General features: G+C 41.0%; 1 protein-coding gene across 2 annotated transcripts in view; it reads right to left on the bottom strand.

Moving 5' to 3' along the window:
- LOC105684628 overlaps window positions 1-13,585 on the bottom strand; it is a 57,146-nt gene that overhangs the window by 10,111 nt on the left and 33,450 nt on the right. The gene's annotated exons all lie outside the window — the stretch shown is intronic.

The raw sequence follows: 13,585 nt of genomic DNA, 5'->3' as shown, positions 1-13,585 counted from the left end.
TCAGACGAGAGAATAATATAGGAGAAAAAAAGAGAAAACGAATCCTCTCGTTCTTTTAGGGAGGTTTTCACCCTCTATTCAATTCCCCATCAGCAGAGTGCGCTACGGCTATGACAGATCTCTTCCAACCCCAAAGTACTATACTTGAAAATACTATTTCTTTTTATCCGTACCCGTCCCCTGTAATTATCTCTTGTCTACCAGAGCTCTAGTGCTCAGGAGGAGTCTCAACTCGTTGTCAGTTTCACAGTACGTCACTTGAGTACAAAAGCCTTTTAGGCAATCAAAATCTCATTTCAATTTGATTGTCATTTAATTGATATTAATAATGTTCTGTCTTTAAGTACGTAGTGTACTACAAGGAAAGTTGAATTGTTTTCCAGAAGTTCGTTCACATTTCATATTCTACGACATTGAGAGTATTCTAATGCGCGAAAATTATTGCGAGCTATCGTTAAATTTTACCTACGAAAAACAAAATGAAACGAATTTGTCAATTACATCAACAGTTATCCCCTGAAAACTAATCGGTGCCTTTTAAATTCACTGTAATATACGAATATATACAGTAGACTATTTCATTTTTCACGGGAACCCCAAAGATAAACCTGCAAAGAGAGCTACCCGGAGTTGACTCGCCGTTGGGGTGTTAAGCGGCTTACAGTCTGTTACCATGGTAACACCATACCGCTAAGACAGTACCTCAATCCCATCCCTATATCCTACCAACGTTCCCCATCTATTCAGGATTATATACCACAAACTATGTTTTTATACAAAAGTCTTTCCTGCGCCCTCCGCTCCGATGAGTCTGCAGCTTCAATATCGAAGCTTCAAGTATCAGTCCCCATTAAAATAAACACATAGAGCATATAATGATTCTATGCATAGCTAGCTGCTCCATTCCCTTGTAATTCAATATATACCAAATCATTCGAGACGATTTCACTTTTTCGTCAACGGCAATTATATTTTGCCGGGTAAACTATTATAGAGGACTGACAATAAGAAGAGAAAAATCAGTAAAAGAATGAGAATGTTCTGAATTCATATGCTCGGTTGCGATTATGAGGAGTATTTTTAATTGAATCGATGATTCGGCTTATTGATGAAAACGTAATAGGTATATACATGACTATACCTATATAGTTTTGAAAACCTAGTCAATTAGCTGGAGAGCCAATTAATTTACGAATTAACGCGTGCATGACTGCATGAGGCGCTATGAGGATCGAAACCATCGAGTGTCTGATATTGCAGATTCTTGTTCATTTATTTTCGAACAGTGAAACACCAAATAACATTATCGAGGGAAACTTTTGAAATTCGATATTTTTTTTTTTTCCTTTTGATTTCTTATATAATTTACATGTATGATAAATCAAATGGAATCCTGGAAACTCGCGTTGAAGGTATACGAAATCAAAGAATAAAATATATCACGAAGTGGCTGAAGAGTGCGGAAAATGAATAAAACTATTGGAACGTAGCCAAATAATAGCAATCTCTCACTCAGTTTTTCCCCACTTTACGTGATTAAATACGAAGCAATTACTTTAGCGTTCGCTCTAGTCTCGAAGTCCTCTGCGGCGGTGGAGGTTATTAGTTGTCAGAGGGTCAATAATATCGAGGGTCGCATCGGTAGAATGTACGTTAAAAGAGTTTGCTCTCAAAAAAACCTCATGCATAATTTGGTTAATGGTGTAACAGCGAGAAAGAAAAAAAAACAAAAAAAAACAAACAAACGAAAAGCCGACAAATTTAAATCGTTACCGTTATAAAGTACGCTTATACTTCGATAATGAATCGTTGAAGTCTGCGTCTCCCGTCCCTCCCCCTGACAATTCCCCGTACATGTTCTGAATAATTGATTGACACGTGGAAATATACGCGAGACGGATGGCGACGGGCGTTGCGCTGATGAAAATCGAATTAAAAAGTTACAACCGCGCGATGATCTCTGTACATACATATACAACGGAGCGGGAGCAGAAGCTAGCTACTGTGCACGTATACGGGAGTCCGTTGGAATTAAAAACTCGTCAACGTCTCTCACCACCGCGCCAATAATTTGCGAGGTGACGTTATGTAATCACCCTGTATCGCGGGGTATCGGGGGCGAATAAAAAAAGGATAGCGACGGAGTCGGAGGTGGAATCGGAGGTAGGGGAATTTGGGGTGCTCACCTCGCGAATATACCTAACCGGCGTGGTGCCTTGAAAAATCAATGAGCAGCGGATAGCGGCGACGAGCGGGACTCTACGGAGAGACAGAATCCGATGGATATTATATCCGTATATACAAGCGGGGAAATAACGGAAATAACGAGATGCAGGGATAATATACATTTATACATAAAACATACAAACGTACATACATATATACATGCGAGTATAAAATAAAGGAGAGAAAAGAGATCAGAGGAAAGAGTCAAATTGTGTTGGATTTTCCCTCTACGCTTGCTCTCGCCTGGCTGCCTTCATCCTCGTGTAAAACCAGCCTCCATCTTCTTTTTCTTCTTCTTCTTCTTATCCTCTACGGGTATTTTCTGTCTCTCTTTTTAGCCCGGCGCCCTGCGTCGCGACGTCGCCTGATCGGAACGCGCGACTACTTTCCGTCTCACTCCGTCTGTTCGAATCGCGTCTGGTTCTCCGGCTGCCTGGCACCCGGGAAATCATCCACCACTTCGAATGGTTTTCAACGGCTAGCCCGTTGCTCTATACACGTACTCAATCAAGGTTGAGTCAGACCGATTTATGCCAGGTCAGGTTTTACTCGGTTTGACCGGCTCTCCGCCGCGTTATAAGGTGTCTCCCTCGAGCGCCCGTCAATCATTTGTTAATTTATTTGTACCAAGTAAAACAATCCGCGGCAATATCATCGCGATCCGGCGTCCCAGTCAAACAGGTGTTTGCGACAATTTTTGTTCTTCAAACTCACGTTTCACTGATATCAGAGATTAAAAAAAAAAATAAATAAATAAATAATAATTTTCGAGCGATTACTCGCAGAACTTTACTCGGTAAATTTTAATTACTTTGCACTTGTCACTTTCTGAACGATTTCATCAGACGAGGTATAAGCGAATCAGGGATCTTAAATAGGTATATATTAATTTTTTGACGTGTCGCGCGGCTAAGTTAGCCGGCTTTCGAATACTCTGATCTTCGATCAAGATTTTAGATAGTATGAAAATTTCGTAAAAAGACCTTTAGCGTAATTTAATCTCCACGCAGTTTATTATGCTCGGTTTTGCTCACGGGGTTGTAAATTATATTTACTTAAGAAATTGAAAGCACACTTTCTTCCCCCTTTTGGCCGTTATCGTATAATATGAATATTAAATTCACGAGTATTCGCGTAAGCTGGAATTAATAAATTCATGTTATCGCGAGTAGAAGGTATTAAGTCGTACCCGACGGATTAATGCTCTACAAATGAATTAGGGGAAGAATATTTTCCACGATACACAATTTAATCGTTAACGTAAGAACTAAACTATGTACAGACAAAAATCAAAAGAAATATCTACGTGCGACGAGCTTGATGAAATAATTATTCAAAATTTTGGTTTCGAATCTTTATATCCGACGTGCATTATACATGTGAATGAATTTTCGTAAATTACACGTAAATAATATGTAACGTCCGTGTGCGTGAAATTTTTTTTAGGGATATAAGCCAAGTAGATCAAAAGTATATTAGAACATAAGTATAGCATAAAAGTAGCTTGTATTAAATCGTACAGATTCCGCCCACGTTTTACGATCTAACAAATTAATATGGAAATTCCGAGAGCAGAAAAGCGCCAAAGCGCCTTACGCGTGAGGGAACGACTACGTCCCAAGATCCTTCGGACTTTATTTCGGGGTCTGGGGTATCCCAAGGGAAACAGCAATTCACCGGGGTTAGGGGTTGGGATTTTATGCCTCCCATCCCCAACGCGCCGTTCATAGGCGCCCAGAGCTCAGGATTTGCTTTATCTTCACTTGATCTCATTTCATTTTGTCTCTGCCGATTCTTTGCCAAGTAGAGGAAAAAAAAAAAAAAAAAAGAAAACAAAAACACCCCTCGACTTATTCTTATTTTTTCTCCGTTTGATCGAACGTAGAAAAAGTCGTACCACGGGGTGTCTACCAAAGACACCGAACGATTATTCTTTCACTCGTACACGCGTAATGCCAACGGGTAAAAAGGAGAATGTTCGGAATCGATCGATCATCGAAGAGCATGTAATCTATGAATTTTTTATCCGGAATATAAAATACAAATTCTGACGCCCATGGGTTGAGGTTGCTTCGAGAGTCGGCCGTATTGCATAAAGGACACGTAAAATCGAAACGAGAGAGAATCTGAAATGGTGAAGGGGCCTCTCGTCGTACCGAAATGAAACGTATATTTGAGGTGAGGGTTGTTCGGGAGTTGAGCCTGGTTCGCTGGGTTCAGAGTCGTTTATATGGTGATTCTATGTGGGGTGGTTGGCTAAAATATCAAGGGTATCGTAAGCAGAGCAGCTAAGGGTGACCGAACTTATCCACCATTGGACGCTGGTTTCGTTTTTCCCTATTATACTACTAGAGCATTTGCTATCGCACGCCCCACGCGAGCACGCGATAGGTGAAAATGAATCACATGTACAACGAAATAGAGAGAAAGAAAGAAAAAAAAAAAAAAAAAAACGTGCGATGCAACCGAAAGAAAAAACAAATCACCAAGAAAGAAAAAAAAAAAACCTTCGTTTTGTACACGTATAAATTTTGATATCTTCGTCCTTATCGGTTGAAAAAAAGTCCGCAAGGATTCGGCGTCCGTTTTCCATTTCGCCCCGTACCATTTTGGCCAGATGCGCGCGTACGCTACACACCGTATAAACCAGCATCGAATTGAAATCTCTACGTGGTCGAAATTCACATTTTTCAGAATGCCACCGCATCCCCTCTTGTACGTGTTCGCGAAAGTTGGCGGTAAAAGATTGGCGAGAGAAAAACTTTGCGCTTGCGTCCCAAGGACTGCGGATTTCGATTGCGGTTTCAATTCAACGGAACCAAGCCGCGGGTGTGCGATAAAACTGTCTTATTTTCAAACACGTACATAGGTACCTATACGTACCTATACGGAGGAGGAAAAATATGATCAAGCGTCTGAAATTTTTTCCAACGAAATCCTTGGGATATTTGGAAACTGATGAATCATATCCTCGTGAGCAAAGGCCTTGTGTTAGAGGTATCGGTAACGAAACACACGGGATTGTTCGGTTCGCACCGTCGGGTTACCATTCGCCAGAATATCGAATGAATAGAACAATCGTACGACAAAACGACGAGTTGACACGTGAATGTGGGCAAGCTGAAGCGTTTAAACCGTTAACAAATAGGTGAATTTATATAACGCGCTCAGCACACCGGAAAGTTCCATCAATCAGCGTCTGACATTGTCCTACGGTTATTATAGTCGTAGTTAGTTGAAGTATCCAACGACGAATATAGATGCATGACTCGTATAATGGGGAACACCGTTGAAATCAATTTTCTTAAACAATGCAAATCTGCAGCGGGAAGATAACGCTTTCGTTGATACACGCGACGATGATATCGTCGGTATATTCGTAGGAGTATAACGACGTAACGGCGCAGCACACACGACGTACCGATAAAATATATAATCGCCAAGAGGTCATTAATTAAACAACCATCGTGCCAAGAAAGCAAAACCAAAAGCAAAAGCAAAAGTATAATATACGCTTTCGCTGCAGTATACCAAAAAACTTTATAACGGAAGCTGACAATGAAGTCGCGCTTTGCGGGAGTTTTGATTAACGACATGCCGCGGTGCAGAGATTGAAAAGAAAAATAATAATAATAATATTATTGCAAGAAAAGCATAAATTAACAAATAAACTTCACACTCCTCGAGAGGTTTTCGAGAAAAGTAAAATTTAGAAAAAGGAAAGAAAGAAAATAATAAAAAAAAAAAATAACTATCACTAAACTGTACGTTAAAGCGCAGGAGCATTATACTAATTAAGCTAACGTACCGACCAAAAATTTACCAAACGTATAGAACTTTTATTTTCGCTCGCGGGTAGGAATATATCGCGTATCATACGTGCGTATACTTATAACGAAAGCGTTAAAAATTATGGCAAATCGATAATAGTTGGTCGTGGGGTAAAAAAGCTTGGGTATAGATATACAATATGGTTGGTTCGGTCCGTTAATGGGGATGAGGGAGGAACGAGAGAGAGAGAGAGAGAGAGAGAAAGTGAAAGAGAAAGAGAAGAGGGGTGTTGTATATTCGAGAGACGGTGAGGGTTTGGGGGGGGGGGTCAGGTAGCTACGCCATGGGCTACCCTCGGGAGGTGGTTGCACGAACAATAGAAATAAGCTCTGGATTAGGGGTTGATTTGCATGGGGTTCCACTAATTGTCGCCAGAGGGTGCCTGCATACGTTCAAATATATATAATATTACATAACGTGTACGCGTATATAGGTATGTACATGCGCTCAGACGGTATATAGCTAACAAATTTGCACACAAATGAAATTCCACATCTATTATATACACGTACATGATTTCCAAAGCGTTCATATATTATTAAATACGCACGTACACGTATATAGATATTGCATTGCAAAGAAACGGCGAGAGGAGGAGAAACGTAGAAGGCAGGAGGAGATCCGGTATACGTGTCCCGTGGGATGAGAAAATCGTTACGCGGTACTCGTTCCCCTCACCCTCCATCCCTCGCCGCTCTCGCACTTCCTACCCATCAACTACTATCCCGCGGTTTTCCCTCGGGACCGATGAAAACGCGGACCTGTTGTCCGCAGGCGTTAGGCTAACGGAATATACATATGTATACGTACATAGGTACCTACAGGTACGTACTATACGCTAAAATTTGCCGCAGTTTTTCAAATTTTCATTTCCTTTTTTTTTATATATATATATATATATTAGTAAATCACACATCGAGATGAAAAATCGAATGGGAACAATTTGAAATATGTTTGACAAATCGCATGGATCGTCGGAGGTTTGCGAAGAAGGGAGAAAAGAATTATCGTCGAAAATGTGTCGTATAACATACATACGTACACCTTACGTAGCGTTCAATCGATGCTTTTTATTGACTATCGTAAATTTGCTCGTTAACTTACGACCCGTGATTATAAGCTCGGAAGGCAAGATATACGGCGGCTAGGGTATACCATACCTGTGCGCGTACATATTTTCTGAACTTTTACGCATTATAACATTCCGACGCATAAAATAGTAATCTGTCATTGTTGAAGAACGATCGTATAAATCGCGAATGTATAGACGTACAGGTGAGAATGTATAAATGCACGATGCTATGTGTGAAAGAATTTTTACGTCTGATGTAACCGTGGTCCAATTGAAATAAGAAAAAGTGGAAACTGAATCAGAGCGCATAATGAGATGGGTGATATATGTAATATAGATTTGGTTCTTTCATTTTTCTACTCATAACATGCCAACCGTTGTTATACGCTGCCAGTAACTCACCTGGTGCGGTACCTGCTCTTTAAATGATATGTTTTACTTATTTTATTTTTTTGTTGCGAAATTTAACTCTAAAAAATTTGTAGCTAATTTGCGACTATACCTGTAACCAGTATGTCGAAGAGAAGAGAAATAAAATAGAGCAAAGCTCGCAACACGTACGTATGCGCGAACGACGGTGTGGGTTATATAATGTGAACGTGAAAATTAAAATAAATAACGTTTTGCGATGTCGAGTGGAAGGCGGGCCATGAAAGAAACACGAGAACGAGAAAAGAAAATTAAAAAAGATAAAAAGTGGCAAAAACTGAAAATTCAACTAAATAAAACCGCTGTGCAACAGCAGCAGCATACAAACGCGGAATCATGCGGATATTGCCGCTTCGTATATCCACATTATGGCATCTACGTATGTACGTGGAATAGAAGGATAAAAGTACATTGAATTAATTTCGAGCTTTTCAACTTTTCAACCAATTTTTCCATACTGTATGTACATGAATTTCATACCTCTGACAGAATTAATTTGAACAAGCGCGTCGTCGGATTCGTTTTCAACATTTCATATCCGCACGTTATTTCGATAAAGTTGATAAAATTCTGTGCTGATTTCACGTTTCGCGCAACGTCATACGTGTATACCAAATATAAATTCATTTACCCCTGTATGTGGAGGTGAATTTAAGAGGGAACAAACAATAATCGCGGGGGTGCGAAATCGCAACGGTATTCGTCCCAACTCCTACTTTTTTGTTGCTATACTTTCAGCTCTTTTCGCAAATAATATTCCGGAATATTGTTCACTCGTATAATCCGCAAACCTTTCAACGCCCCGTACGCATATTGAAAATAAAAAAGAAAAAGAAAAAGTAATAAGTCAAAAAATAATAATCGTCTTTACTTGAACATATATCGTCTGAAAATTTTTCGGAAACATCGAGACTGTCGAAAATAATAATAAACATGGCGAAAAGTCAGCTGTGCATGAACATAGATAAAAAGATGGGTGAAAATACCGCAGTAGGAGCGCAAAGCCATAAAAGTAGCACGTGCAGTGCAATACGAGAGCTGTAGGTGCTCGGGGCGTGGTAACGACAGTTACGAGGACTCGTATTTGAGTTAACGTGTATACGTATATACGCCATACATATGTATAAATACATATACTATGTATGCGATGTATATACCGGTGCATGAATGCTACAGTCGATGCAACGGCAGCAGCGGTAAGAGCTGAAGTTTCTGTCGGAGGCATCCGTAGATATTCTGCGAAAATAGCCCATAGCTTATGCACGTTATAACGCTGCGGAAATCGGCGAGGAAACTTGTTTGAAATAAGGATGAAAATAAGGTGGACGACTTCCAGATTCTGCAGACACAAATATATATATATATATAGATATAGCATTGCTATACCATATTTTTATCTATATGAAGAAGAAAAAAAAAAAAATGGCGGCGAAGTATATAAAATATATAATACGGGGTATAAAATTAAAAAAGGCTGAGGAACCGCCATTGAAGCGGTTAAATTGAATAGCGGTAAGATGAAAGGCAGTGTGCTTCGTATTAACAAAGAAAAGAAGAAAAAAAAGAAAAAAAAAAAAGGAAGAAAGGGAAAAAAAAATCAGGTATACAATACGGAGTCGAAAACCATTAAGATCTGGTGCAGGTGCACGCCATCGCGGTGTGAAAAAAACTTTAAAACAAACCGAAAGAAAAGAAAACGTAAAAGAGGAGCGTTAATTGGACCGCATCTGATCTTAACTCAGGCTGTAGCAATTTTATCCGTAGAATATAAGACACGAATTTCGCAGGCGACCGCGACCGCGACGCAGCGCGCCTGCTATGCGGGAGCCGTATTTCAATTCGATTAAACTAATCGTAATTGGCCAACAAGAACGTTATAATGGCACCATAATTAATTCTTAATCACTACACTTTACTGGCAACAAAACGAGAAAAAAAAAAAAAACAGAAAAAACAAGAAGAGCAAAAAAAAAAAAAAAACGGAACCTGCCACTGCTGCTGTTACTTACCGCGGGGCACGCAACGCTCGTTCGTATGTTATACATACTTATGTATCATATGTACCATGTGTAATACGCTGCGCCATTTATTATCAGCTTCTGTATGAAGTTCAGGTAACTATAACCGGTATATTATGCGGACGTGAATATACATAGAATGATAAACCTATACCTGCATGACTTACGTAAAGAGATGTACAGAATGAACCGCGAGATGATTTTATAATTCACAATCGTGAATTCGCGAAAAATAAAACAATCTACCGAATTTCGAAATAATCAGTGCCTTGAACGATACTTTTTTTATATCCGAACAACAGGTGCGACGTACCAAAAACTGATAAAAAAGAAAAGGAAAGAAGACACAAAAGGAAGAACAAATAAAAGAAAGTATGCATTCAACTGTGAATAACGTGCATAGATTCAATTTTCGGAAGACGTCTCACTGACTCGAGAGAAACAATAGATCATTGTTGGTAACGGGTAATTATGGTGTATACCGGTGAGAAAAAGAAAAGACGAAAAACGAACAGAATTTATACCATAACCAGGTATACCCCGATGGTACAGGAGAATGGCGCAGCATCCCAGCTTCCGTTGCGTCAAGTGTTGAGGAACTCATGCACCATTATACAGATGTAGAAAGCGGGAAGTAGATGTTATAATATGTAAAGGTATAACCGCGGTATTACCCAGAGAAGTGTAAGTTGCCGAGACATCATCTCCCGGTAGGTATATATGCTAAGAGGTTGTAGTGTGGTGAGAGAGAGAGAGGAAGAGAGATGGTTCGAGGAGAGTGGTGGTGTACGGTACAGAAGCGAAGTGTAAGCCATTTCATCTAAACAATGGAAGACAATAAGGTACAATGAAAACGAGATGAAGGGTGTACTCTGAACCCTCCGACGTGCGACGACGCTCAGACCTCAAGAGCCGAGGTGGTACGAGGTTCAAGCAGCAGCTGTCGCATATTCGCTTCTAGGATTCTCCTATTATTACGAAATATATCATCTAATACTAGACGGTATACCGTCTCGAGTCTGTACCAAGTCTACGCGAGATGACGACGACGACGACGACGATGACGATGATGATGTTTTACAAGCTGCGAAGAAAACGAGCCACGTCCGGAATGAGCTACACCTCGTAATCGTTATTACAAGACCAAACGCGACGTTGTCTTTCGGTACCGCGAACCGGGTCGTCGTCTGTTCCGTTTGTTTGTCAAACAAACGGGCGAATTTGATGCAGCTTGTTTATGCTATTATACGTCGAGGAAACTACGGAGTAGGAAGTAAGTTTGACAAAATTACATATGCGAGCGAAGCTACGATGTATAATGACGAATCGTTGTTTCGTGGCTCAAGAATGATCTTCTGACGAAATGACGTTGACGAAAATAAGGCCCAACGTAATAATCATGTCCCATACAAGCTGCAAGTCACGTCTCACCATCTCATTGATACCACACAACAATGTACCAGCACTTGAACAAATTGGCGAAACGATTCCGATACGTCCAGCTATTTCCGGACGGTTCGACCGATGGACTCGAAATTTGAGCCAGAGTATCATAAGTTTATCGATAATTTTCATGACTCGAACCGTACACTTCGCTGTCGGGTGGGAAAATCGTTAATTTCGAGGTGTATTGGCAACGAGCGATACGCCGGGTTGAACGTTATTTTCTATAAAGAGAAAAGAAAAAAAAGGGTAAAACAATAATTCGCGAGCTCTTATAACCCCGACATCGATTCATTAGGTGTGCGGTAGCCGGCGCAGTTTTACAAGTGAGCTGCTCAAACCGATATTGACCGAGAGCAAATAAGCCAAGTAAATACTCGGTGTGTCGGGGGTTCACTTGAAAAAGTTTAGCTCCGTATAGAAACTTCATTTCCGTTGGTACGCTGCTAAGAGCGTGAAGAAGAGAGAAACCCGTCCTAATACCTCCTCCTCCTCCTACTCCCCCCCACTTCTCAATCCTCTTTACTAACCTCCGGTGGTTTTCGGTTTAGATTTCACTCGCACCTCTGGAGTAATTTCGCCTCGGCGTACTTTACCACCAGGTGCGGTAACGGTGTGTGTACACGTATACCGTGTACGTTCGTACGTACGTACGCAAACTAAAAGCGGCGGTACTTACGCCAAACTATCCACATTGCCCGTTCGCACACACTTGCGCAGCGTTAACCCAGGCGCCATTTGAAAGTCCAAACCTCATAACAGAAGGGCATACCTAAAGGTCGTATTTGCACGCGAAGCCCATCATTTTCTTCAGACAGGGTTCCCCCTCGCACTGTACGGATCGCGTCCCGGTGCGGCATAATTTCGTGTTTTTTTTTTTTTTGTTTTTTTTTTTTTTTTCTCTTCACTTCTTTTAGGTACGCTACCATAGCATCGGCATCCTTTGCTTTTCTTGCTCCATTATACGCCGCTGCTGCTGCAAGCGTCGAGCATATACCTATAACTACGGCAAACCTTGACTGTTATTTATTATACAGATATTCTCCGGACTTGGGAAACTTGAGGAGTACGATGGCAGTTTCAGCAGTAACGTTTGCATCAAACTGTCAGGTTTATACGTCGTCGATAAATTCTTTACGTATACATGTGTTGTATAAATTGTCTCACACCCACCCCCTTTGATTTTGATATCTCTGAACAGTTTCGATTTCCGGGGAAATTATTCGTTCGTTGCTTTTGGTTTTTTTTTTTTTTTTGTGTTGAGCACAAAATTTTTCGAATAAAGGCAGCAGTTGACGATTCTAATTGCCTGTAATGGAGTCAGATGGCTTTTTATGGGATGCAGACGAGTGTGAAATTATCAGATATTCAGAGAGTAATGATGTAAAACATTTGGTAATTATTATTAATGAGGTAGAGAGTAGGTGGCGCGATTCTGATGTGGGGGGATCGACTCCTGTCATGACTTCCTGGGGGTGGTTTTACAGAAGCGACCCGAAGAAACCCGAACCGCACGAGGAAAGGATACCACATATACGTATAGGGATTTGGCGCAGCTGCATGGGTCTCAGCAACTCGCCCAAAGGCAAAATGGAATCGATATACATGTAATACCATCTTTCGCGTTTCTGGGGTGGCTATTTCCCTCTGTGATTTCGTTACTCGTTTTCGTTATTCGCCCACATCATCGAAAATGTTGGAAAAACAAGCGGGTCCACGTTTCGAGAATCTCTTGGATGAAAAACGTAACAAAAATGTAAAGCAAAGAAGACTTCGTTCCTCCAAATTTATCCTTCAAAATACGCGTAGAACGCGAAACAGACGAGGCGATCGATTACGACCGACAATGAGTGGCTGACTTCGCGCCCTTTTCGGTTAACAACCGTGGAATCGATAGCTAGGGTGCGAGTAGAAATCCTCCTCCAGTCGGTTTATGTCGGTCTTTATACGATAGCGGGTCGTGTGTGTTCGAGTCGTGCAGGTACCCGAGAGATGGATCGACGGAAGTGCTGAAAAGAAAACCACTTCCTGCAGCGGTGTAACGTGCAAGGGTGGTGAAAAATCGAACGCGAAAATAATAATAAAAAGAAAAAAAAAAGAAAAAAATAAGTAAAAGGAAAGAAAAAAGAAACCGCGCACCGCTCTGGCAAAGGAAAGAGGGAAACCGACGAGTAAATAGCGTATGAGGTACACCAAAGGATTCACAAAAAGAAAATAAAAGAAGGGATCTGTAATTTTATATATATATATATATGTATACGATGAACGTGGCAGGTGATGTACAAAATTCACACCCACGTTCTCCCTCGGTTTCTATACGCGACCCGTCTTTTTCGTTTCGAAAATTTATCCGTGCGTGCGCGCGGCGGTGGAAGGGGGTTCTTTGAAAAGGTTCTTTGGTTACTGGAAAGTAGTTGGAGTATTATGCAGGATGGAACGTTAGGGCGTGCCGAGTACCAGCAGTAGCGGCAGCAGCAGCAGCGGCAGCAGCAGCAGCATCATCGGTAGGAGAAGAGACGGGAGCAGCTGCTCTTTCAATTGTTTCTCCAGCAGCCAACGAGCGACA

This window comes from Athalia rosae, chromosome 2, assembly GCF_917208135.1.
Source record: "Athalia rosae chromosome 2, iyAthRosa1.1, whole genome shotgun sequence".
In the NCBI taxonomy this organism is placed as follows: domain Eukaryota; kingdom Metazoa; phylum Arthropoda; class Insecta; order Hymenoptera; family Athaliidae; genus Athalia; species Athalia rosae.
This window is presented reverse-complemented; position numbering and strand designations above follow the sequence as displayed.